At 42.0% G+C, this 26,835-nt stretch overlaps 1 protein-coding gene across 16 annotated transcripts in view; it reads left to right on the top strand.

Moving 5' to 3' along the window:
• APBB2 (amyloid beta precursor protein binding family B member 2) overlaps window positions 1–26,835 on the top strand; it is a 170,867-nt gene that overhangs the window by 19,452 nt on the left and 124,580 nt on the right. The window contains exon 1 of one of the 16 annotated variants that reach the window (XM_058420582.1): window positions 22,412–22,486. The exons of the other annotated variants lie outside the window; for them this stretch is intronic. The gene's annotated coding sequence lies outside the window, so the exon portion shown is untranslated. Of the gene's footprint in view, window positions 1–22,411; window positions 22,487–26,835 lie in introns of those variants that run through there. 16 annotated transcript variants of the gene reach the window in all.

Here is a 26,835-nt window from a genome sequence, read left to right as displayed (position 1 = left end):
TTCTGAGCAGTTAGGCTGCCCAATTATGATTGCAGTGAGTCTGCAGAGATTAATGAATACAACAAGTTCTCTAGGTTTTAATTCTCTTTCCATTGAACAAAGTGTGTTGGAATGAACGGTTGGGAAAAGTAATCTGGTTTTAACTTACTGGGTTAGCATATGGCTCTTAGCATCTGCGGAAGACAGCTGCCTCATGGCTGGGGCTTTCTTCTGAGATGTTGGGCTCTGACATCTTCATGCAAGGGTGTTAGTGATTCCAGTTTGCTCCACTTGACCTGCAGAGGGGTTGCTGTGTAAGGGGGACTTACGCTCCAGTATAATGGAGAGAGGAAACTTCCACACTGTTTCTGGAAAGGACTGACAAAGCTCCTCAGTGGAGTATGTTTGGCCTGGGTCTTTGAGTCCTTGCAGTGGGTGGGATCTCAGGAAAGTCAAAATATTCTCATTTTAGAGTGCTTTCCCCCCCCATTTTTCCCCACCTCCTTTTCTTTTTTTTCTATTGCCTTCTGTCCTGGTGTGCTGCCCACAGTGAAATGTTGTATGCAGTGATGTACAATTTGCCACAGAAGTCACCTATATTTTCCAGTTGGTTTCTTGCCTGTTTTTGCATCACTTTGCTTTTTGCAGAAACATCCCTTCATTGTAAATGAAGCATAGATTTTGTGCTCAGACTATACATGACATACTTCCTTATCTTTCTTTTGCAAGTGCTTCTTCTTTGTTTCAGACTGTGTAAAGGTCCAGACACCAAAATTACATCCTGAAAATACCAAAAGGCCTCTGGCTATTCTGGAAGAATTGAAATTGAATTCCTATTTTAATCAGGACCATTAATCATAGGCTTATGTGATGAGCATCTCCATTGTATGTTTGAGTACAGATAGCTGTTGGGAACTGGTCTCTTGATATATGCACTGCTCCCTTCAAGTCTTTATTTTGCTTTAATCTTAAGTGGTCACCTTCAATATGAAGGTGAAGCTCATAGATCTGGAAAAGCCATCTTTTTCTACAAGCTGTTACCTGAAGTGAAGTGATTGGTCTCCCAGAGAGTAAAATCTACCAGAGCCCAAAGGTGGATGTAGAGCAGAGCAGCAAGCTGTGAAATGTGCTTTTTATGACTGGAGTTGATGAGTTTGAATGGTGGAGGATTTTCAGTTGCATCTCCTTTGGTGATGGCAGTCCTATCTTTCAACCAGGCAGACTTGTTAAGTGTTGGTGTTTCACTCATCTGTGGGAACAGGTAGGAAAAAAAGAAGGAAATTACAAGCTACATATCTGTTAGTATTTTACAGTGATTATGTGTGTATGCAGCTCCATCCTTGGCATGGCACTCCTGTAGCTCCATTACTGAATATTCCATACCTCACTGGGGTTTATCAAAACACAGTTTAGTGGATAGTTGGGCTGTAACTGTTGAGTTACAAGTATTTTGCCCAAGTATGGTGAGGCTTTCCTCATGTATGAGGACTTAATCTCATGATACTGATATCAGGAGAGAGAGAATCTGGCCCTGATCTTCTGTCTGGGCCTTCAGTAGGGAGTGAATGTGAATGGTCTTGTGCAGCCTAGAATGGGTTACTTTTCCTGGGACCCTGTCTTGGGACAAAGAGACTTTTAAACAGAGACCCTGAGGCGAAGATAGGATTTGGATGAGTTAGAAGAGGTTGGTTACCCTCTGGAGGAGCTAACATCCTGGAAGAGCAATGACTTGGACAACACTACAGGTTGCCTTCCTAGAATAGAAAGGAAGATGATGTAACAAATCTTGATGGTCTCCAAGGACCGCTTAACTAACTCTGAACACCAAAAAAATGGAATCACAGTTTTTTGGCTTACAGAGTGGCAGAAAAAGGCATTAAACTTATTTTTTCAGTTGGAAAGAAATTCATCTGGGCTTGTTTTGAGGGCAACAAGATAATTTAATCTTAGGAACACTGATTTATCTAAGCTTCAAGCTAAGACATTTTTTTCTCCGAGAAAATAGATCTTGGCTCATGCTAAATATATGCTTCCTGAGGTGAATGGGTTGAAAAGTCTTCAGCAGCACAGGCAGTACTGAGAAGATAATTAAGAAATGTGTACGTTCCCAGATGCTGAGTGTGCAATTTCTGAAACAATTTAAGCTTGGCACAATTTATGGAGGGGGTTCTGGTGTGTGCATTTTGTGTGGAACAACAAGAGGAGGAGGGGAGCTCTGTGGCTGGGATAGATGGCTGACAAATCTCCAGATGGAAAATGCTAGGTCTAAGATCAGAAAGCGTTAAAAAGGAGAGCTATTTCTCCTTCTTGAGAGGAGTAGTCAGCTCTGCAGAAGTTAAGCATTTCTCTGAGTTACCCTTGTGTACTGTTCGTGTGAAGCTGTCCTTCCCGCTTGCATGAGAATCAGTGTGCAGGCCCTTACGGTTTTCTGTATAGTTGTCTTTGTGTATCTTGTATCTTTTTGTCTCTTGGCACTATTTAGTTGGTGCTCCCTTGTTTTCTCAAACAGGTTGGCTTTGTATGGGTGGTAGCTAGGAAAGGCAGAGAGGACATTATAGGGCAGGTGGAATCATGGAGTCATTGGATGTTTTGGATTGGATTGGAAGGGACCTTTAAAGATCACCTGGCCCAAAAACCCCACTGCTGTGGGCAGGGACATCTTACTTTTTGCTAGACCAGGTTGCTCAAAGCCACATCCAATCAGACCTTGAACATTTACATACAGGCATGTAGTATCTACAACTTCTCTGGCCAGTTATGTCCGGGCTAAAACTACCCTTTCTCCCATCAAAATCTGTTCAAGTTTCAGCAGGTACTACTGCTCCTGTGTAGGGCTCCTTTTGTCTGGTTCCAGAGCCAGACCCACTGTGGAATGAGCTCTATCTGTGCCAGACAGATTGAGAGGTGCTGTTTGAGAGTGGGGGAGGTTGTCAGGGTGGATCAGACCCTGTGTCCCTCTATTTTCAATACCCTGTCCATGAGGGGTCACTGCTGTACATTTCCAGAGGAAAAAGTAAAATCATCTCTGGGTTTTATGGGTATCTCACCCACTGTTGTTTTATTGTGGTATGTCATGATTAGAGGTACACCTGTGCCTTTAAGATTGTTGATAAATGAATCTTGGTAATAAACCTGGAGTAGATGGAACAATTCTCCTGGTCCTGATACCCACATAAAATGTTCTATTCTTGACTTCCATGACTTCCTGCCAGAATTAGTTTTTGTATTTATATACACTCACACTCTTTTGCATATGCAAGCAGAAACTGCCAGGCTTCCTTTTCCAAATGGTTTTTTGTCTTATCGCACTTGGGTGTCTTTCAGCAGATTTGGATTGTTCAGAAGACAGTGTATTTTCCAGAGGGTTTTTCCACTCACAGAGCCAGACTTGGTACCTCTTTATCAAGGAGGTAGCCTTGTCTGGTTTAGCAGTGCCTTTTGAAGTGACTAGCACAGCATGTTGCAATAAAGGAATCTGCACTAGTGTCCTTTAGAAGACATTAATTAGGCTAACATTACTCTTCATCTCAGTTCTGTGTATGCAAAGCTGTGAAATTTGAGGTCCTGCTTTTTAAACCGTGGCTGTATTTTGAACCTTTTGCTGAGCTTTTTCAAGTCCCTTTCTAGATGTTAGAATTAATGATTCAATTAAAAATCCTGTGAGGTTTTATAGCTGGTTAAAAGCTTGCATTTAATGCACATTTGTTAATGCTCAGATCTGTTGGTATTTTATTTCTTGTCCATTAATGTCACTTATTTCTCTCTGGTCCTGTCCATTTCTGATTACATCAGAAGCTGTCATTTTCTGAGGTTCCTACCTTTTATCTCTCTCTGCTGCAACCTTCCTTTCAGTTCATAGCATTGTGAGATACTTCAAAAGACAAGGATTGGGAGCTAGGGTGCCACTCTTTGCTCTTGTGCACACTGAACCCTTATACTGACTCTTGCAATTGGTTTCCCAGCCAGGGCTTGGTATGTGTGCATCTCACCACCTGCCCATCATCTGGTTACTTTGGCAAACCCACGCTGACTGGGGAGGTGCATGTGGCAGTCCTTGCTTCCTCCTTGGTTGGGTGGGCAGTGCAAAGCACACTTCATTTAAAGTGCATCAGGAACTATTGACTGACAAACCTGCTCTCAGACACCAGTGTGCCTGTTGTGGTTGGCCATGTTACTTTGGAGGATTTCAGGTTTCTATGGCAGTTACTAGTGGTATCCACAGAGCAGTCCAGTACAGGTTCTTTTTGCATTGAATTAATTTTGTAAAACAGATCCACATTGATACTAGTGGCCATAGTGCACTAATTCAAAGAATGGAGGACAGTTTGGGTGGATAAGGTAGTCTTGCCGTGGTAACTACAGCTATTTTAGAATTAGGAAGAAAAAATTTATTTTGGCTGAAATTACTTGCAGTGTTTTCTTCTTTGGCCAGTAAATGTCAGTTGCTTTAGAGGCATTAAAAACTTGGATCTGGTCCAGCTGTTCTTGTTCTTTTCCCCCTCCTTATTTAGCTTTATGCCAAGAAACATATAATCTCTAATGACTCAAGCATGAGAACTCTATTTTCTTTTCTTTTTTTTAGTCCACATTTTATGTACACATGTACATCCTGTTAACTTTTAAATAGCGACTGTTTGGGGTTAAAGCTAAGTTGTAATGAAACTCTGTGCTTGATTCCATGGTGTAAAAACTTACAGTAGTTCAAATTTGTGGAAAGGGGGTCCCACATGCAGTGAAATGAATGGGCAGCTGGCACATTCTCTTGGTTGCTCTAAACTGTGTGAGGAGGGGACTCAGCCCAGGTTTCCAGCTGACTTCCACTACCTTCCATCCAAAATTGATTTTTATGACTTAACTAGAAGTACAAGACTGGAAAAACTTAAGATTTCGAATACAGCTTTCCAAGTATTTCTGTGTAGCAGTCATAACTTCCCAGAAGCATTGAAGTGATCGTTCGGTATTAATTTTTAATGGCCCACAATGTCTCATTTTAATTCAAAATGCATAGTCCTTATCCTGAGAAACAAAGGCTGTATCACTTTATTTAATAAAACATCACACCAGAGTCCGTGTATGTGGTGAGCTTGATGGTGGTTAGAATTCAATTTGATAACAGCACCCATTCATGTGTAGCTTTGATTTGGCTGCACATGAACCTTAATTTTCAGAGATTTGTATCTGTTCTCTATTCAAATGTTAAAAGAAATGTTGAGGTAGCTTCCAGCAATAAAACTAAACTGACCAGCTTTCCTGTGAAACTTCCAGAACTTCCGGCTTCTGTTCTGGCTTAAAATGTATGGTGTTGAAAAACCCACCCTTTCTTCTGTTGTTTCCACAGCTGATTTTAGCTGGAACGTGAAAGCAAGGAAATAATTGCGACAGTAACAAATTACCACTTAAAAAATCGTCATGATAACTTTGGTTTCTAATAAAAATGCTCAGAGCTTCAGGTTTCTGGTTTTGTTTTTATAAAAAAAGGTGCCTTTATGCCTGCCTGTACTTCACATATTAAGATCTTGATGCATACATATATAGATATATATAGATAGAGAGAGGAAAACATGAGTGTAGGAAAATAAAGACAAGTTTTCTGTAAAAATTACATAACTTGAGGAACAATTGGAAGATTGGACCAGATAATAGAGTGTATATTCATTTGAGGTAGTGTGTGTGAATGCTGTCTTGGTGTTCCTCATGCAAGCATAACTGTGGAGATCAAATTGTGCTTTCAAATTGTGTTTGAGCATTAGTCAATAATCCTGTACTCACAGGTCAAATATTTTCCAGCTCTTATTTGCTTTCTGCATGCTGATGGTACCCATTATCATAAAATCATTTAGGTTGGAAGAGGACCCCAAGAACATCCAGTCTGGCTGTTAACTTAGCACTGTCAAGTGTACCACCAAACCCTACTTCTAAGAACCACAGCTACATGTCTCTTAAATGCCTCGAGGGACGGTGGTTCCATCACTTCCCTGGGCAGCCTGTTCTGAGGCTCAACAACCCTTTCAGTGAAGAAATATTTCCTAATACGCGGTATAAATCTGCTTTGCGCAACTTGAGGCTGTTGCCCTGTGTCAAATGACTTGTTACTTGGGAGAAGAGCCTGACCCCCACCTGGCTGCAGCCTCCTTTCAACTGTGGCTCTCTTGTAGAGAGTAGGACAGCCCCCATGAGCCTCCTTTTCTCCAGATTAAACAACCACAGCTCCCTCACGCGCTCCAGACTCTGCTAGCTTTTCTGCTCTTGACTGGATATGCTTCAGCGTCTCTTACGGTTTTTCCTGTAATGAAGGGCCCAAAACTGAGCACAGTACTGGAATTGCAGCCTCACCAGTGCTGATGACAGGACAATGGCTGCCCTGTTTCTGATGTTTCTGGTGTGTTTCTAGCCACACTGCTGGCACAGGCCAGGATGCCATTGGCCTTCTTGGCCACCTGGGCACAGCCTGGCTCGTGCTCAGCCGCTGTTGACCGGCACCCCCAGGGCCTTTTCCACTGGGCCACGTTCCAGCTGCTCTGCCCCCAGCCTGTTGTGCTGCAGGAGGTCACTGTGACCCAGTTGCCCGACCCAGCATTTGGCCTTGTAGAACCTCATGCAGTTGGCCTTGGGCTGTTGATCCAGCCTGTCCAGTTCCTCCTATGAAAGCCTTTGTGTCCCCCAGCAGATCAATAAGCCCACCCAACCTGTGTTGTATGCAGACTGTCTGCAAATGCACTTCATCTACTTGTCCAGGTCATTGACAAGGCTCTGGGTCAGAGCTTGTGACTGGCTATCATCTGGATGTAACTCATCACCACTCTCTGGGCCTGGCCAGTTTTCTATCTGAAGAGCGGTGCACCCAACCAAGCAATGATCAGCCAGTTTCTCTAGGAGAATGCTGTGGAAAATGTGATCAAAGGCTTTACTTTGATCCAGACAGACAGCATCCACTTCCAGCACCTCTCCAAACACACAGCTTACAATCTTAGGGTGGGATGTTTCTACCAAATTGTAGCCAGCGTGCAGCAAAAACATGGGAAAGTAAGAAAATGAAACCCAAGTTTTAACATCAGCGAAGGAATAAGAAAAGGGTTAAAACAGTGAAATGGTTGTTAGTATTTGATATGTAAATGAGTACAATTCCTCAAGCAGGTTTTGTTTGTTGAGTTTAAAGCTTGGAAGCAAGGTGGCTTTAGATAGTGGTGTTTATGGCAAGATACAAATGCAGTAATGGAGGCAAATTTGCTGTCTTGTTCGGCCAAGCGTTGTTGGAATTTTTCTTGTAGTGAATAGCGTCATGTCTCCCCCACCTTCCACACTTGGTTGTTGCAGAAGGATTATCTGCATTGCACATAAATGTGCTGTGGCTGTGGAGGGGATGTGAGCTGGTTTCATGCCATCTGGCTCAGGACCAGAAGCAATGTGCCTGAGCCTGGGCAGCAGCGTGCAGCCTTGGCAGTTTGGGCTGGTGCCATCTCAGGGACGGATCTCTGCTTTGGAGGCAGCATTGCTGATGTTCCTAGTGTACTCTTGTACACGTATATTACTCTTGGTTTTACATGTACAAGACTGTAGTTAAGAGAAAAGGCTTTATAGATTAAAGAAAAATAGTCATCACTTGCAACACCAGTCACATGTCCAGGCATTTTGTCCTTTGCATCTTTACTTTGTAATGTGAGTAAAGTTATATCTAAACAGCAGCACTTGGACTCTACAAAAAAATTTTGGTAGCACTATAGCTGAAGGTCTTTAAGCCTCACTGTTTTATAAAAACCCATATTGGCTTTGGGTTTCTGTGAGGAGAATAATGCTGATATATTCATCAAATTTAAGGGATTAAGATGAGGAGGAAGTTAAATGCTGGGAATAATGTGTTGAATTGCAGGAACGCAAACAGGGTTGTGTAAAAGATGTTAGGAAACAATCTGTTCTCTGTTACAGTTGTAGCGATCTTCAGTGAAAAAGAGGAGCTTTGTGTTTTTACACACCCTGAGGAATGCACTCTGGTAGGTGGGGTACCTCGGAATACTTTCAACAGCCTAATCGGTGCATAAACAAAACCACCCCATAGGCTGCTTTCTTAGTGCAGGGACTGTGCTTGTGTGGTATGCATTTCTGGCTAGATTCAAGTAGGGGTTTTGGAGGCCTTTTGCATTTTTTGTGGTAACCCTCTGAACAAAATATTTGGAGAACGTACCCCTAGGTCTTCTTGCTTGTCAATGATCTGTTTGAAATCTGGTTTTAGAAGAAAAGTACTTCACTACCTTTTCAAAGTGCACCTTTGACTTATTTCTATGCTCTGAATATTTAATATAAAGAAAATACTACTGCAAATTGCTCTTAAGGTGCTGTTTGACAGCATAAACTGGTAGTTTTGGTGGTGATGGCCTTGTAGTGAAACTTCAAGTGTTAGACTGCAGTGTTAGTGGCATGGGTTGCTGTGTAATCACTTTTATATCAGAAGCAGCCGGATGTGTTTGTGATTCCTGCAGAAAGTAAGCAGTCTGTTCTCTGGGGAGAATTTTCTTGATTAACTGTCAGACTCTTAACTTTCCAAAAGCCAGCTCTTATCTGATAATAGAAAATAATACCTGAGTGTTGAGGTTTGTGCTGGGAAAACAGGAAGGAAGGCTCCCTGTTGCCCTTTGTGCCTTGGGGTGGCCAAGCACCTCAGGCTTGTGCAGTGTGCTGAGGATCTCAGCTCTGTGTGCTTCCCTGCCATTGCTGCATTTCCCAACTAGCCCTTTCCTACAAATGGGTATATATTCCTTTCTAGCTACCTTACAGTCCTACAGGACTGCTGATGGAATTGCTTCAAAAAAGTGGAATAGTTACGCTTTAAAGATGCCTCAGGCTAATAAATAATGGTGCTATTTCTAATGCTAATAAATAACAGTTTTATGGTGCTTTTAATTTTTTAGTTGCTTTTTCCTTAGGAGTCAGCACAAACAGAGAGGCACTATGATTGCCATCTGATTCCTCTTTCCTTGAGAAACTGTGAACAGTTACGCATGACCTTAAAATCCGAACACTTACAGGACAGTGCAGCAAAATGTTCTTATGTCATTCCTTATCAATACCTGTGTTCACGTTGGGTTTTGTGTTTTGTTGTGGGCATATTTGGGGGTATTGAGGGGGGGTTTAGTCCTAGCCTGGGTTTTCTGTGGTTATTTTAATTTCACGTTACTTTCTTGTCTTTCTGTTTTGCTTATTTACTTATAGAGGCCAAACATTTGATATCTGTGTCAATCAAACTGTGTAGATATGCTCCCCTTTCATTGTAGCTGGATACTAGAGATATTTTTCTAGAAAAGTTTTGTGCCCTTTATTATGTAGAGCCACAGGAACTGCACAGGGATTTTTGCCGTGTTTCTGCATCCTAAGAACTGGTTATCAGTGGCATATGAACTCCATGTTAAGGGGAATATTGAGTGGTTCACATACTGAGTTGTTGGATTACTTGGTTGAACAGAAGGAGCATGAGCTTGATCAAAACAAACTGAAAGCTAGATAAAACATGCTGCAAATGGAAGAATAGGCAGTTGTTTTAAATAACTTAGTCCTTTTAGAAACATTTAGAGCAAAAGCCATCCAAAGTCCTGCCTCCTTATTCCCTTGCTCTTCTGAGCATTTTGCTCTGCACTGGCTGCATTTCCTTTAGTAGCAGCCCCTGTAGGTTACAGTGCTACCTGCCAGCATGGCAGAACCTCAAGGTGGCCAGGATGACAACTGGGCCACTCAGTCCATTTTTTCTGTTTGTGATTTGGTTTTGGGGGGGGTTTAGTGGGGTTTTTTGGTGGGTTTTTTGGTGGTTTTGTTTGTTTGTTTTTGTTTTTTTGTTTTGTTTTTGTTTTGTTTGGGGGGGTTTTTTAATGCATGTTACAGTGTTTTCTCTTATGCTGATCTCTGTTTTGTGCTTACTATCGGTGCAGAAGAAGTGTCATTGATTTGTGGGGTTTTTTTCCTCCATCATCTCTGGTGTTCAAAAGCAAGTACCCTTGTATGGGAGTACCACTGCAGTATTGTGAGTAGCAGGAGGCTGGCTTGTAATTGAATGAACCGAATGGGTTTTCCCCCTCCCTCTATTTGGAACATGTGTGTATGATGGTGAATTGCTAAAGACACTTTACTGACATATCTTTCAGTTAGTGAAGGAAACTGTGATGGTGAAGTCTGGAGCAAGGGCTGAAAGCAGGGAGATTCCGTCCAGACTGTTGTGTTGCTGTGGTGGTGACCTTTCTCCTGCTGTGACGCTGGGAGGCCAGCAGCCATCTGCAGCTGGGTTAAGCTGGCTCTGCTTGGACAGAGCGAGACAGTGTCACCGTGGTTGGACCTGCCCAGTGTACCATAGCTCAACAGTGTGTTATTTTGGGTAGGGTCACACAGGGTGATTCGCCTTATCTCTTAGTGGGAAGGATGCTAATGCTCTGGATTCCTGTCATTGTTGTGATGAAAATTGGTCTGTGTTTTCACAAAACAAAGCATTGATGTTTAAAACAAAAAACAAAGGTGTGAGGTCCCACTGTGCAGTCCAAACTACTCTTGATTCTTGTCTTTGGGACTGTTCTTGCTCTGAAGTAGGGTATCAGCATCTAAAAGCAACCGTTTCCTTCACTGTGTGGTGGCTGCTGGTGGCTTGCGTGTTTTGGATCAAAGTGTAAGTAGACATATGGAGGTGTGTGTATATATATATATCTATCTTCCTTAAAAAAAAAAAAAAAAGCTTCTGGGTGCCACTTTCAGTTCTTGATCTACCTGTTGCTCCTGCTGTTTCTGAGCTCCAGTCTGGAGCTCTCTAGTCATCGAACATGGGATGAATAGAGATGGTTCTGTCATGGTGTGTTTTGTGAGGATGCAGTAGCAAAGGTCAGGGAGTCACGCTGGGAATCACTTGGTAAGTACAAAAAGGAATTAGCTGGCTACAGTGACTGCCTCCCTAGACCTTAGTCAGCCTGAAGCATGGTGAGTACACAGGAGATGCATTTTTGAGCTGGTGTCACCAAGCAGAGGCGTAGTTAAATGCAGGGGAATGTTTCAGAGTGACTTCTCTGGAGAAAATGTGCTAAAGTGTGCCACCTAAATGGTGAATTGTAGTTCTTTAACACACAGCATTGAGTCACCAGTGTGCCCTGGCAGCCAGCAGGGCCAACTGTGTCCTGGGGTGCACCAGGCACAGCATCGCCAGCTGGGCAAGGGAAGGGATTGCCCCCCCCTGCTCTGTACTGGTGCAGTCTCACCTTGAGTGCTTTGTCAATTGTCACAGTGTAAGAAGGATATAAAGCTATTAGAGAGAGTCCAAAGAAGGGCCATGAAGATGGTGAAGTGTCTAAAGGGGAAGCCATGTGGGGCCCAGCTGAGATCACTTGGTTTGTTCTTGGAGGAAACTGAGGTCTACAGCTTCCTCACATGGGGAAGCAGAGGAACAGGTGCTGAACCCTTTTCTCTTGTGATCAGCAATAGAGCCTGAGGGAACGGCATCAAGCTGCACCAGGGGATGTTTAGATGGGATATTAGGAGGTTCTTCACCCAGAGGGTGCTTGAGCATTGGAACAGGCTCCCCAGAGAAGTGGTCACAGCACCAAGCCTGTCTGAGTTCGAGAAATATTTGGACAATGCTCTCAGACACACGGTGTGATTGTAGAGGTTGTCCTGTGCAGGGCCAGGAGTTGGACTTTGATGATTCTTGTAGGTTTCTTCCAACTCAAAATATTCTGTGATTAATGATTATATGACTTATATGACTTAACATGTGCAAGCACAAAGTGAGGAAATACTTGAGACCTTTGCAATGTGCTTTGCAAAACACAGTAGGAAATACTTAGCATAGTTCATGCTAAGAAGTTTCTAAGGAAAGATTTGCTACAAAAAGTGTTTTTTAGGAGGCTTGGTGTGGAGGTGCAGAGATGAACATGCTGCAGTTTTTGTTGGCAAGGAGCCTACCTCTGGCTGACAAATATCTTGGTAGGCACTTGTGACTTTTCCCTTTTTAAACTGATCAGTTGCATTACATAGGACCATGAGGAAGATGAAGTACTCTGTGACGTTGAGATTAATTGGATTTATTCGATGAAGGGAGGGATATAAGCCACAGGTAGAAAATGTATTCCTGTTCTCCTGTATCTAACAAGCTCTTGTTTTTCGAATTTATTATCCTGTGTAATGGTATGCTTTACTAGTCTGGAGTAATTTTAGTGAAGCTGAGTGCTCATTCACTGGCTTCTGCATCCCAGTGAAACTCAGTGCTTTGAAAGTACTTTCTATTCCACAGAACTTCTGTTCTCTTTAATTTTTTTGACTCTGGCCTACCGTTGCTGTTCCATGCTCTTGCCATAAAGTGGTCTGTTAGAACAGGATGCCTTTGTGCTCAGGCAGCACCGTTTTGGGGGCGGGAAGAGCCGGTGAGAGGGATCAAGTGGCTGGTGCTTACAGGCCCCTGGGGGAAGCAGGCAAAATGGTGCCCATTCATGGGGTTCTAGTAGTAAAGTGTACCTTCCCCAGTGTTTCTCTTCTCTTTTGGTTTGGCTCTGCGATTTGCCCAAGCTGCGAAGGGTGCCTGGTTCTCAGCACTTTAGGATATTTTGGATAGTTGGAGTGCCTCTGCCATCTTCTCTGCACTTCCCAGGCAGCAATGAGGGCATGGAGGTCTGTGCTGTGGGGCTGCTGATGACATCCCAGTTGTCCCATTGCAAGCACTGCTGGATGCAGACTGACCCTGTGCTGATCAAGCACTGGTGGCAGGGGTCTTTTGCCTTGTGCTAAACAGGTTTGGCAAAAGGGGACTTTTGAGACTGTGTGGTCCTCGTTGGTGACTCTGGGTAGGTGCAGCATGGTTGCCTTGGCTGTCATCTGCTGCTGCCTGGTCATCTGGGAAGGGGATGTGGTAGTGGAGGGCTTCTGCTGTGCTGCGTTTGGCGATTGCTTTCCTCTAGGCAGTTTTGGGCTGCCTCATGACCAAACCCTCAGTGTTCGTGCCGGAATGCTGTAGTTCTCAAAGTCCTGAGCGGTTTCACTTGGGAATTGTGGATGTCTGACAAAACTCACAGGAGATGGGACAGGATATCCTCTTTCCTTGATAAAAATAGCCTTTGCCTAGGGAGGAATCACAGTTCCCAAAAACGTAACTCAATGCACTGAGAAAAAATGGGCTTGCTGGGGAGCACTTGCTCCAGACTTGCTCATGAGCTTCTAGAAGGTAGGAGTATGGTACCATCTCTGACAACCAAAATGCTTGGAAGAGAGGTGCCAGATGTGGAGTGTGGGAGAGAATAGTCCATAGAAGTCATTTGTCATCACCAGTGGATTAATTTCTGTGAGGGTTTTGGAAATTAGTCTTGGATATTTGGAGCTAAAGGCTAACTGGCTAGTGTCTAGGGCTGGCATCCTCTTCAGAAATCAAGGCTAACCAAGTGAAGGAAGTGAATACCTGAGAATACATACAATTCTGATGTTAAAATGGACATACCTTGTATTTTGGGAGAGGTAGATATTTTTCCCTACTTTGCAGCTCCCCCTCAAAAGAAATAAATAACATTCATTTTGAGTTCTGATTATTTACAAAACAGAGCGATTATGTTCTTCTTCCTCATGTTTTATTATCCCAAAATGTAAGTAGGAGAACTTGATGTGAAAACCATAAGCAGGCAGTGTGGGTGAGGGAGCTGGTGCTACTCATGTTGGCCCCGCAGTGTTTACAGCAAGCACAATTTGCTGTTGAACCAGCCTGGCTGTCGTCTGTTCTGGAGGTGTAGGGTGACTGTGGGCTGCAGTGCACTGTCTGACCCGCTTTTCAAATTAAATTGGTGTGGTTTAATAATGAACATGCTGCCTCCTGTGTCAGCAGTACGGAACCCCTGCAGCATGTTCTGGTTCTCACGATGTATGTGGTTCTCTGATTCCTTACGTGACCAAGGGAGAGCAAACTTGCCCGTTTCCTCTTCAGTGGTTGCATCTTGACAGGTAAAATGATGTAACAGAAGAAATCCAGTAGTGACAATTTTTGCCTGGTGGGTAAGACATACCAGACTGGTTTTGTTACTAAGTTACTTTAAAAAGGATAGCTTAAATGAATGATTTGTTTGTTGCTGTGTTAGAGAAGAACTCCATCTCAAGTTAATTACCAAAGGCTGGCTCTATCTGAGTCTGTAAGATGTTTGCTTATTGCTTTTCCTTCTTGAAAGAAGGTTGTAGTGCTGCTAGTTTGGACTATGGGGAATGAAAAAATTCCAAATACAAACTGCAGTCCTCTTACTGGTTACCATAGAAATCTAAATAAAGAACGCTCTGCAAATAGTATAAATATAACACTTTGACAGCTCTTACTTTCTTAAAAAGACATGCCATTGTTCAGATTTCTGTTGTGACTGATCAGTAAGGGCCACTGCACAAATTCTGAATAAGATTGCTCTATAAGCACTGTATTTACACTATTTGCTGAATATTCTCAGTATCAGAAAACTTTTCTGTTACTGATTTTTGATATCAGTTTGTTGTCAAGACTGGATGTGGTAAACAGGACTAGAAAACGATGCCCTGCATTCCTAGTGAGAGCTGCAAAACGCCTAAGATTTTATGAATTATAAATGAGTTACGTACAGAACTGTCCCTATTATTCCAGCAAAAAAAGTGACCCAGTGACATGCAGAGCAGCCACCTTAAAGCTACAGATAGAAACTCAGGAAGGAACAAGATGGCTCATTCTCCTGGTCTGGCCCTCTCACTCAACTTGTTGCATAGTCCGAGGGTGGGGAACGGAGGTGAAATGGCTTTTTGGGTGTCTTTGGCCTCTCCAGTTGGCACGGTGGGACTCACAGCAAGTCAGTTTGTGGTCTTATGTCTTTTTAGGTGCTGAGATTTGTTGCAGAGTAAAACTACTTCAGGTTTCCTCCACTGTCCTTAGGAACATGTATTATGCATTTTTTATCTGGTGGGACACAATGGTATTTTCAGGACTTTTCATTGCTTTCAAAGTAAATAGTAAGACATTATTATTTTTTAAGAAGTCACTTTGGTTGGTCAGTTTTCTTCTGTGTTCACTCATCTTGTATAATTTAAATCACTTTCATGGTCCATTGATTTTCTTTTTTTTTCCTTAATTTACTTTTTTTTTTTTTTCTGGGGCTGCTTAGCTGGTAGTAGTAGCCTCCTGGCGGAAAGATGTAAGAATTTTAAATGAGTTTCCATCTGGTGTTGGTTTTGGCTTGGAACAGGAATAAAAATGCTATGCATTTTTACAAAGTAGAGGATATTTTTTTCTTCTGCTAAGTAAAAACAGACTTGAGAAAACAAAGTGGAAATGTACAGATTTCCAGAGCCAGCTCACCGTGTTATGGCCTTATATCAGTACGCAGCTTTGTGAAACCAAAATCTGCACTATGTGATGCATGTGCAAACTGGAGGGTTTGTGGGCAAATCAGAGCTGGTAGGGCTCCCCAACAGCTCTCTCAGCAATGTAGCTGTACAGCCGAGCTGCTGTGCTCTTGGAAGTCCCTAAATTAGATCTGCTAGTCTTCTGTAATTAATCCAAATACAGTTCCCACGCCTACATCGCATTCTGGACTTGATCATTCTGCCCTCTACTTCTTTGGGTGTTGGCATTGCAATAGGTACTTAAAATCCTGGTGCAGGTTTGGAGAAAACTAGGCAGCAATTCTGGTTGGGGAAGGTAGTGTTGCTTTCTTGAATTTTTCTTTTTTTCTCCTCTTTCACACTGCTCCTGCTTCTCACCTGGCCCCAGCAGCTGTGGCTGGATGAGGTGGTTGGCATTTCTGTCTGGGTGTGTGCTGAGGTTTAGCAGAACTTGGTTTTGTGGCATTTGTCTGGAACACGTGGATACTGATTTAATGAATGGGATGAGGCTCCATGAGAGTAAGGTTTGGAGGGTCTGCTCTTCTTTCTCAGTGACTGTCATTGTTTGGTGCCATTGGTGTTTGTCTGTTGCTGTCCTTCAGCTCTGTGCTGTGCATGCTGCAGAGATGACCGTGGAAGGTGCTTCACCTTTGTGCCACTCTAATCTGAGCAATGTGCCTAGCTTGAGGTGCCTCCATAGGAAAATCACATTGCTTCCAATGGAGGACTGGTGCCTGAAAGTGAGGAGGAGTAATACAGGCATCATTCACCATGGCTGAGACCATTTCCTTTTAAGGTCAAAAGTATCTGGGGGACATATTTATTATTTAATAGGATTTTTTTGATGTTTCAAGACTTTTTTTCTTGATGTCCTGCCAAAAAAGAAATAGTTATTTCAGTAGCAATTTTAAAAAACCTTTGTGATAAGAAGTTGACGTGAACTCAGTGATTTTTTTTGTTTGGATCTGCAGTTTTGCTCTTTTTGTGTGTGTGTGTGTGTCCCCCACTTTCTAAAAGCCCTGTTCAGCAATTCTAGTGACTATTGACTGTGTTTTTAGATGCTTGCAAAAACAGTAGATGGTGGAAATATAGCTGAGCAATTCCTTCCTTAGATTTGTGTTAGTATGGCATTGCATTTATATTCCGGTACTAACTCATCAAAATTGAAGGGAGTTCTCACTAAGGCATAATATGGTAAAGAACAGTTGAATTTACATAAAACATTAGAACTCTGTTGTACCTAAGTTACCCAAGTAATTATAATTTAGTGCACAAATATAATATGTAGCTTGAGGTACACGTAATTGCATGTGAAACAATTTCAGCTGTAAACTAATAGTATGCTTTTTTGACTTCTGGTTTATATATTGTGTTTAACAACTTGTAGCTATTATCTATGCTGTGTTCCCCTTTTCAAAGGACTAGAGATTCACGGAACAGCACAGAATTGCTATACTGAAGGTTGGAAAATAAGGTGAAAATTTGAGAAGTCCCCAGCTTCTGGCTTCATTGAGGGCAGGGAAGGTCAGTGTGACACTCGGCCATACTCACAAGCCACGTCCAAGTATACACAGGACGTGCCTTAGCATGGTATTGAATGGGGAGGTGGAGTTATGCTGCTTTCAGAGAAACAATACTGCTTATTTCTGTATTTTTTTATTTTTTAATTGTCACAGCTTGGATTGTAAAGTGAAATCACCCAGCTTTGCAGCTGTATGTAATCCATTCAGTTTGCAGCACTGCTGAAAAAGAACTTCAGGTGTTTGGGTATACTGAGAGAAGAGTTCTTATAAACTGGAGAACATCCTTTTAGCCAAAGGGATTTGAATAGAATGAAAATTAGTATTACAGCTGAGCCAGTGAATTACTGCTGGAAAAGGTAATTCTTATTCTTTTGGTTTGTTTTCCCCCACATGTTGTGTGATGTAGCCCTGCCCTCTTGTTTCAGCCAATGCTGTGGCTTGATTTTATACATCACTAAGTGTGAGTTAAATACACTGCCTGGATTCATCCTACTCCCTGTGGGGGCTCCTCGAAAGGGTGCCAGACCAGGCACAGAAGATCAGGAGGTGTGAGAGAAAAGGTTCCCCTGAGCCTCCCTTGGTCTGGGAGGCTCAGGGTGGGCTGAGTCCACCAGGGAACCCTGCTGAAGAGAAGACATCTGGAAATCTAAAGTAAAGCATTTCTAATGAAAGGGGAGAAGGACGTGTTTGTTGCAGAGGAGCAAAACTTGTGTAGTTCTGTTGTTTCACAGAGCACAGTGATGTTGGATTGTTGGGTGCATTGGGTTGTGTTTTTTCAGAAGCATCAAGAGTTTCTTGGAATAGGGAAGAGATCCATCTTGCTAGCTGGACTTACCCAAATTGAAGACAGGCATGAAATGCAGTAGTGGGCATTCCTCTCCATTCAGCTTCATGGAAGGTAAAAATGCAGCTTTCTGCTCTTGAATCCATAATATCTTGCTGTGTGTATCGTCATTACAGTTGTTTCTGATCTATGCCTCAGTCAGATGTTGCTTGTTTTATGCTTGTGTTATGGGTGTGAATTCCCAGAGGTGTTAGTCCTCTGGGTGTCCTTTCAGGTGTGATGAGAAAGCAGCTGATCCCTGCTGCATGCTCTCGAGAGACAGTGCTGTGAGAAATTGCCTCTTGCCTCTACAGAACCTCCAGCAGCAAAGTGGTACTGAGCCTGTTTTATTCACCTTGTGTTCCTCTGACAAAGTAAATATACACTAATGATCCTGTTGTGATTACATGGTGCAATTTCCTTGTTCATTATGTGCCACTGCCAGCTTAAGGACCTTTGACACTAGTTTGGCCTTGAGTTTTGCAGACATCAGACATCTGTCAGAAAAGAAAACGCTGCAAAGCATGAGTGGACCTTGAGGAATAAATGTTTCTAATGCTTCCCCAGCACAAGCATTGGCAGTATAAAGCTCCTGTGCTGTGCAGGACTGCTGCAGCTGGTGTGGGGGTTAAGTCAGTCATCGCACTGACAGCTCATCTGATAGCTGGGCCTGGAAGTGGGATACTGCAGCAGCAACATCTCTAGAGAGAACAAGATGTGCATGTTCACTTTCCCCATGAAAGATTTATCCTTTCACAGAACTTTGTGTCAGTGTTAGATGCTTTTGAAAAGCCTGTACAAGTAGATGGTTGTTTAACTATCAACAAGCCTGTTGATCATTATTTAGTAATTGTAGGTAGTGTTGTGTAAGGGTTGGGTTATTCCTGTAAGACACCAAGCAATTTCTTCTGCAGCTGCTAAGGGGAAAGTGTGAATCATGACACCTTAACAATTGATCAGTCTTGAGCTGCTTTTACTGCTTCCTCACCTAAACCAAGAAGTTGACTCAGTTTGCTGCATGTTTGCTCACAACTCAACCGGTGTAGTAATGTGAGTGGAGATTAAACCTGCCCTGTTTCCTGCTGAGGGAAATTGCTCTTTTGGATTGCAGTGTTGAGCACTAGTGAGCTGCTGCAGTAGTTACTTGAAAGACTAACTCTGACCCTTACATGGTCCACAGTCACTGACTCAGATATATACATTGTGTTGTATTTTGTAAATTGTTCAGCCTCAGATTTATTGTTATTTACAAGTGCCTTCCACCAAACAGAGCAACTAAAAGGATTGCTTTAGAAGAAATGTACTAAGGTCAGGACCATTTATAGACCTTTGGGTTTTCTGTGAGTTAAGATTTATCCTAATATTAGCTTTGGGCTTCACTCAAATGGAAGTATTTATTACTTATTTATTCTTATCCCTTGGAATGTTGAAGTTATACAGTAGACTTGTCCTGTTATTAGCTAGCATAAATTACTGCTTTGTTTATCACTTAAATAAGCAATCTTTATATAGGTGCTTTTTGTTTGTTTTGTTGTAAAAGGCCTGGAATGAAGGAAAACATAAGAGCACAAAATAACAGTGTGGTTAAGGTTTACTGGTAATAGTGTGTACTTGCATATTATCTTTTGTCAGTGGCTCTGGATGTGTTTTGCAGACTTTCAACAAGCCTCTACTGTCTTGGAAATTAGGACTTAAGAATATTAGAAGATGCTAAATTGCAGCAGTAGGTGACAGTAGGTTCTTCACTCAATTTGCCTGCTTAGTGTGGGGAGGTTTGGCTGAATTCCTGAAGATCTGTTTTATCTTGCAGGGGCTGTGGCGTAAGAATGGTTAGTCTTAAGTCTGTTCTGACTGTTGAGATAGTTTTATTTGTGAGTAAAAGGTTGCTTTGGTTTTCTTTATGTCTTTTCATGTCTCCTTTACTGGTTTGTCACTATTATGGATCTTGCTATGGTTCTCTGGTTTGGAAGTCGTGGAGAGAACTCCCCCAGCGCTGTGTTTTGTGCACCCTCCACTGAGGGTCTCCAAGCATCAAAACAAGTTATTAGTACACTTGTAGAGAGTGCTACAGATTCTCTCTTCCATGTTGTTCTAAGATACCTGTCAAGAAGCCAAGCATACTACATGTGCTGGTCATGATTTTAAGTCAATTTGTAAACCACCCTACTACGAGTTTAAGCAATTTGTATAAGGCCCCTCTCATTGTAACTAGTAAAATAAAATCCTGGATCTCTGTGCTGTTACTCTGTGTTTAGCCTCAGCTATGATTTTTCACTAGCTTAATATTAAAACAAATCTTCTAAATGGCACTAGTTCAACTGATAGGTAAATATATATATATGTATATGTATATATACACACAGATGCTCATATTACATAAGTTGTATCCTAATTAATACAGCTGTGTGGTTGCAAGTGTTTGCTTTTACTGTACATGAGTGTGGGTTATTCAGCCTAAGGAAGTCAGGTTTGTTGTCATTTCTGATGTTCTCTCTTATTGTGCAAATAAAGGCAACATAGTCCTTGCTAAAAGCACATCTCTGAACAAGAGATAGGCGGTTGAGAAGCAGGTTTTAAGTGCAAAAAAAAAAAAGGATCTGATCTTTTAGCACTATCGGGTGAAATAAAATCACTTGTTCAAAACCTTCAAAGTAGCAGTCTTTTTCCAACTGTAGTAACTGTTCTTATGTTTCATTTCCTCCAGTAATCACCATCACTTTTTCCTTTTTACATAAAACTTGATTACCGCCTTTACTGTGGACGGGGCCCTATTGTATCTATGTACTGGTGAACTACTCTCTCTGTGAAAGATTTCTTTAGATACAGTTTCTAGATGTTATTTACTCAGTAACATTTAGAATAAAAATTGCTGGAGTAATAGAGAAATTGGAAGAAAAGTGTTTAAAACAGTTATTTTTTTAAGGAAATTCATTTGTTCTAAACATGTAAAGGGAGTGCAGTGTTTTAAATGTTTGTTATTGTACCTTTGACAGGCAAAGGCAACCTTTGACTAAATTGGTTTAAATTATACTATTGGTCTTGTTTTGTGCATCAGAAAATTGATGTTAATTGTAAAGCAACAGTTGTGCTTTTAGAATGAAAAATGGTAAGCAGAATTTTTAGTCACTATTTAAAACCAGCCCTTTCCTCTCAGCTGGAGAAGATGCAGCATATGTTCGGAAAGAGCAGACTGCTGTGCTGTATTTGTATTTACAGGCAGATGCCCTTTGTTTAAGAATTAAGTTTTAAAATAGTTGGCTAGACTATCTGCAGTGTACGGTTTGGCCCCTCGCTTGTTGGACGGCACTGGCATTCAGAAAGGGCAGGGGAAGGTGAATGTGCTCACTGGCCACAGCCTGGGCTGCTGGGGAGTCTGGCTGCACCCTGGGCCTCTGTGTGCCTTACTGGGTATACATGGCAAGATTTTGGTAGTGGAGGGCTACAGGGATGGTGTCTGTGGATGCTGCCAGGAGCTTCCGCTGTGTCTGACAGAGGCAATGCCAGCCAGCTCCAGGAGGGACCCACCACGGGCCAAGGCTGAGCCCATCAGTGGTGGTGGTAGTACCTTTGGGATAGCAGATACGAGTGTCAATACTCTGTGCAACACCAGTAGCAGGTAGAAGATGAGAGTGAGAATGTGTGTAACAGCTCTGCAGGCACCAAGGTCAGTGCAAAAGTCGGGAGAGGGTGGGGAGGAGGTGTCCCAGGTGCTGGAGCAGAGATTCCTCTGCAGCCCATGGTGAGACAGCTGTGTCCTCTCAGCCCATGGAGGTCTATGATGGAGCAGAGATCCACCTGCAGCCATGGAAGACCCCATGCTGGAGCATGTAGATGCCTGAAGGAGGCTGTGACCTCATGGGAAGCTCATGCTGGAGCAGGCTCCTGGCAGGACCTGTGGTCCTGTGGAGAGAGGAGCTCACTCTGGAGCAGGTTTGCTGACAGGACTTGTGACCTTGTGAAAGACCCATGCTTCAGTGCCTGAAGGACTGCTCTGTGGAGAGGGACCCATGGAGTTCCTGAAGGAACTTGGAAGGACTCAGGTTGGAGAAGTTTGTGGGCTGCTGTCTCCTGTGGGTGAGACCCTGTGCTGGGGCAGGGGAAGAGTGTGAGGAGTCCTCTGAGAAGGGAGCAGCAGAGACAAGATGTGGTGAACTGACTGCAGCCCACATTCCCAGTTCCTCAGCACTACTATGGGAAGGAAGTAGAGAAAATGAGAGTAAAGTTAAGCCTGGGAAGAAGGGAGGGATTGGGGGAAAGTGTTTGATGATGTGATTTTTTTTTCTCAATTTGATTTATTTCTGATTTGATTGGCAATAAATTGCATCAGTTTTCCCAAGTGGAGGTGGTTTTGTCCGTGATGGTATATTGGTGAGGGATCTCTCCCTGTCCATATCTTGATCCAGCAGCTTTCTCTCCCCTGTCCTGTTGAGGAGGTCAATGATAGAATAGCTTTGGTGTGCACCTGGTGTCCAGCCAATGTCAGTCCCTCCATAGAGATCTGGCTTGGGAACAAAATATGCTAATTTGAGGGAAAAAGAGGATTGTAATTTTCTTTAGAAGTTATCCCTTCAGAAGTATTTTTGTTCTTTTTAATGTCAGCATTGATCTGCCTCAAAATTAGTGAAGCCTCTCTGTTTTTGAAAAGCACAAGGAACTACGAATAAGACATCAGAACATACGCCAAAACTAGGCCAGTGGCAGAATTCAAATTATTTAAAAGTGTTCTTTACCAGGGGAGGAAGTGGACATGACGCTGAAAAGGAAACGCTGTCTCCGGTCTGGGAGGGTCACTGTCCACTTCACCTGAGAAGAGTAAACATGCCAGATGACTTGGGTAACATTTATTTCCTCTCTTGGGGTCTGTTTTATTTAAGCCATCATAATAGAAATCTTTACTTAGCTTATACAAAGCACAGTCTCTTTCCTGATTGTCAGGAATTACAGAATTGGCTCAGTTACTACAGCACTGTAGTCGGATACCCTGGTCTGCCACAACTGAGGCAGAAGAAGAATGCTACTCCATTCTCCTAGGTTTGGAGGCTGTGCTTTTGCTGACTGTACTAACCATATCAGAATTGTGTTAAATTTGAGCATAATTCCTCCTGTGCCTGTAAGATGACCAGCAAAGAAGGATGTAGTAATCTAATGGTCTTCTGCCAGTCAACAACCTCTGCAGTGTGAGTTTTGCATACTGGTATCCCTAATTAGGACTTTATCTTCTGGAGTAGTATTTCATTGAGTATGGTGAGCTTTTAAAAGTATTCTCTGCTGCTTTAATACAATGATCTTGCAAAAAGAAGAGCAGCAAAACCTGTGCTATATGAATACTTGCTGAATAGCAATAGCTGTTTTTAAAAAAATCCTCTTTGTTAAGGTTTAAACATACAACAGCATGCCTGTGCTATAGTAATTATGGTTTGTTGGTTTTTTGGGTCGTTTTTTTTTTTGTGAGTAGAAATAGGTTTCACTTTTTATTTCTTTTAGGGGATTATCTTTAAGATAGTTCACAAGCTGCTTGTTGAAAGTACAGGCAGAAACAGCATAAGTTGGAAAGATGATTGGTAATAAATATGCCAGGAGATCAGATGGCAGATGACAACTGGCATGGACACACACAGAATTTTAAGGCACCCTCTCAAGTCAGGTTTTTAAACAGATATCTGTCTTGGCATATTATATGGAAATTTATTTTAAGAAATAATTAATTTGTACATTGATTTCTCTAAAGATTTTATGAATACCTGGTTAAATGGGTATGTAATTGAAAAGGAATGCGAAAAACCCAGTGGTCTTAATTATGAATACAGAATCCTGGGTGTTATGGGTACAGAATCCTAGCTCCACTGATTTCACTTGGACCGGTTTTTGCCTGCTAGTTACTGCTATGAACAAGGTTTCCCCAGCAGTTACACCAAAGCATTCTTCATTGATTTAAGGTTATGCCTAAATTATTGTGACCGAAAGTACCTTTGTGGCAGAACACTTCTCTGACCAGGTATCCAATGTGTGGGGACTTGTGTGATGTTTCTCCAAGTGAAACCTGGTGGCTGCTTGTTGTATTCTGTCTCCTGTATCTGCTGAAGCTCCCAGGACTTCTGCGTGTTGCCCAGCCTGACTGATGTTTCTGACATAGGCTGTTTCTTTTAGAGTGCTTGCTACTGTGGGCAGCAAATGTCAGAAACTTCTAGATCCTTGGAGTGGGCTTTTGCATGACCGATGCCACGATCACCCTTCCCTTTTTTTCCCAGGTGGCAAAGAGCAGGTCTGTCCCTGTGCCAGCTATTCATCCTCCTTCAGAAAATGAGGATGATCTATTTGACTCTGCTGAAATTAGATCAGGATTTGTGGATTTCTGTAAGCTTCTGTTGTTACCCCAGTTAAATGCATTTTTTAATTTTCTTTTTCACCCTTCTATTTTTAAACAATACTGAAAAACCAGAGTGGGCAGGGAGGAGTTGAGTACACTGGTTACATGTGTCATCCAAACCATTAGTGCTGGCAGTGCTCCTGGCCTGTCACATGTGCCAGATGTGACATCTTTTATCAAAATTTAAAGGCATGGTGAAAGATCATGGGCATGGTTTCACATCGCATTGGACTGCTCCAAAATTAATGTCTTAAAAGCTGTTAACAGCAATCGTTCAAGGGTGTCAGTCCGTCTTCTTCAAGCTATTACAACATGCCACCTCCTCATCCCTGGCATTCTTCTGGCCCCCTGTCTAGTCTGATTGATTTGAGGACCCAACTGAAAACGAATCCCTCAGAGAAGATGCATCTTTGTGGCCATGTCTCTGTGATGAGGAGGTGGAGCCAGTCTAAAGGCCAAGTGCTCCTGAACAGGAGTTGACTTGAATCAGTGTAGATGTAAAACTGTCCAGTTAGTGTCACTCTGCTGGCTGTGGAACAGCAACTCTGGCTTTTGCTTTCTGCAGCTGAATGTACCTGAAATGATTCCTTGTGAGCACTGCCTGTTCGTACATGGACTTTAACTTGTTTAGTCCTGGGCTGTGGCTGTGTTCTTTTTTAAGTTCTGCCTGCATGAAATTAAAGACTGTTCCTGCTCTTGTTTTTGCATATTTCAAATTTATACTGAGCTTAATTAAAATGCTAAATTTCACTGTTGCTTTTACCTGTGGAGATAAGTTAATTTTAAATTGAGCTAACTGGTCTTGCAGGCATGTAAAGTGTGTGCCTGTGTCCATTCACATGCCTACTTATACATATGTATATACACATACATATGTATATACACATACATATGTATATACACATACAGCAAGTCTTGAAGGAGCTGGTTCTCCTTCAGTAGCTCTGAGAATAACCAGCTTCCCAGGTGGGTGAACTGGAAACAATGGGAGTTATTGTTCTTGCTATTTGTGACTTCAGGAGAGATTGTAGATGCTTACTTCACATACTGGTTTCTAGCCACTCTTGGCACCATTTAGGTTTTGAAGGGTCTGATGGAAAAATTTAATGGTTTTGACTCTCAGGTGGTCCCATTTCAGCTGTGTTCAACCATGGTGTGTGACTAGTCAGTGATTTTGTTTCCTAGAGCTGTAATTCTGCACTTGAACACTAACAAGTTCCACTTGGAGGTGACCTGTGAAGAAAATTACTTTTAAGCTAAAAGGAGTTTTGAATTTTATTCTTCAGTTGTGGCACAGATCTCAATCTAGGTTTGGTTTGCTAAATTTCCTTTGATTTTTCTGGAGGCCTCCTCCAGACCTTTATCAGTTCAATTTATTCTATTATATGCGTCGCTTCTTGTTCTAGAGCACCTTCTTTTTGATTCCATGATACTTTACACCTTTTGTCACGGTTTAGCCAGAGAGGATCAATACATAGACAGCCCCAGAACTCTCCTGTCCAAGGCAGCTTCTGGTCTTTGGCAGTACTCATTTTGGAAGCTATCCAGTCCTGCTGTCTCTCTTCAAGAGGTTACATTTTTTTGCTGTACTGATTAACTTAACTGTTTTGAGTGAATTTGACCACCTGTGGCTACTGCTGACCCTCCATTCCTGCAGTACCTCCAAGCAAATACTAAACATAGCTGGCATTCTTGAAATCAGGATGCTAGGACAAAGCACTGCAGTGCACATCCAGGGCAGTCTTTGGAGGGGAAAAAAACCTTGCTTCTTACTCTGTCTTAAAATGAATCTGGGCACACAGTTTTAAGAGATGAGGTTCCTCTCACTGTGGTTATATATGATACCCCTTGGTTTCTTACTGACATAGATGGTTCTGCATAAATTGGAAAAAGTTCAATGTAATTCTCTGAAATTGAGGCCTTAAATAAAACAAAGGGATGACAGGAGGTTTTAATGCATAGCCAGAAATGATGGGGATCTAGGTGAGCTAGAGCAAGGCAATATTATTAGTTAAGAATTACTAGGGAATTTTATTGCTTCCTTTTGGGACATCTGCTTAAATCAAGTCTGCTCTGAGATGGCATTCCTGTCTGTCAATGAAAGTGGTTTAGCAATGTACAGGCTATTTTACTGAAGCCTCTGCAGTGTTGCAGTGAAATCTTAATTTCTGTTGTTTGACTTTTTCGTATTGACATGATGGATAAATATAATCATTTGGCTGCTTAATTAAGCATGTGATGTCCAGTAGGAAAATTTCCTTTCAATTCATGAGTAAATTAATTTAAAACTGTTTTAATACAGACATAGATGCTTCTAATGTGTTTTGTAAATGATCTTATTTTAAAAAATAAACACAAACACAATGCTTATTAATAAAAATCTAGGTCTTAAAATCTTAGGAATGGAGACCTTGCAAAGAACATAAATTAATAAATTTTGAGCAAAGCAATATAGCTAATAATTGTTCTGCAGTATCACTCTTGCTCTTCTGTTAAATAAACCACTTTTAAAGTGGTTGTCTTTCTGAAAAGCTTCCTAATCAATATTGGATTCTTATATTTTTTATTTTATGAGTAAATGTCACGTCAGACTTGTGAGCATACATTGTATTTCTTGGAGGTGCCGTCATACATGAGCAGAAGTTGTTACTGAGAAATCCCTTTTTGTTTTTGTCTTTTTTTTTAAAGTAGAATTCCTGATTGTGGTCTTAGGGCATGTTGTTGTTCAGATCTGATGATTTCTCTGCAATTGTTGTAAAAGATTTTTCAAATTAATTTAGAGTATGCTTGCATGTTGCGGGGTAGAATATGGCTAA

The sequence above is a fragment of the Hirundo rustica genome, chromosome 5, assembly GCF_015227805.2.
Source record: "Hirundo rustica isolate bHirRus1 chromosome 5, bHirRus1.pri.v3, whole genome shotgun sequence".
NCBI lineage: Eukaryota > Metazoa > Chordata > Aves > Passeriformes > Hirundinidae > Hirundo > Hirundo rustica.
The sequence above is the reverse complement of the archived record's forward strand: the minus strand, read 5'-3'. Positions and strand labels throughout refer to the sequence as shown.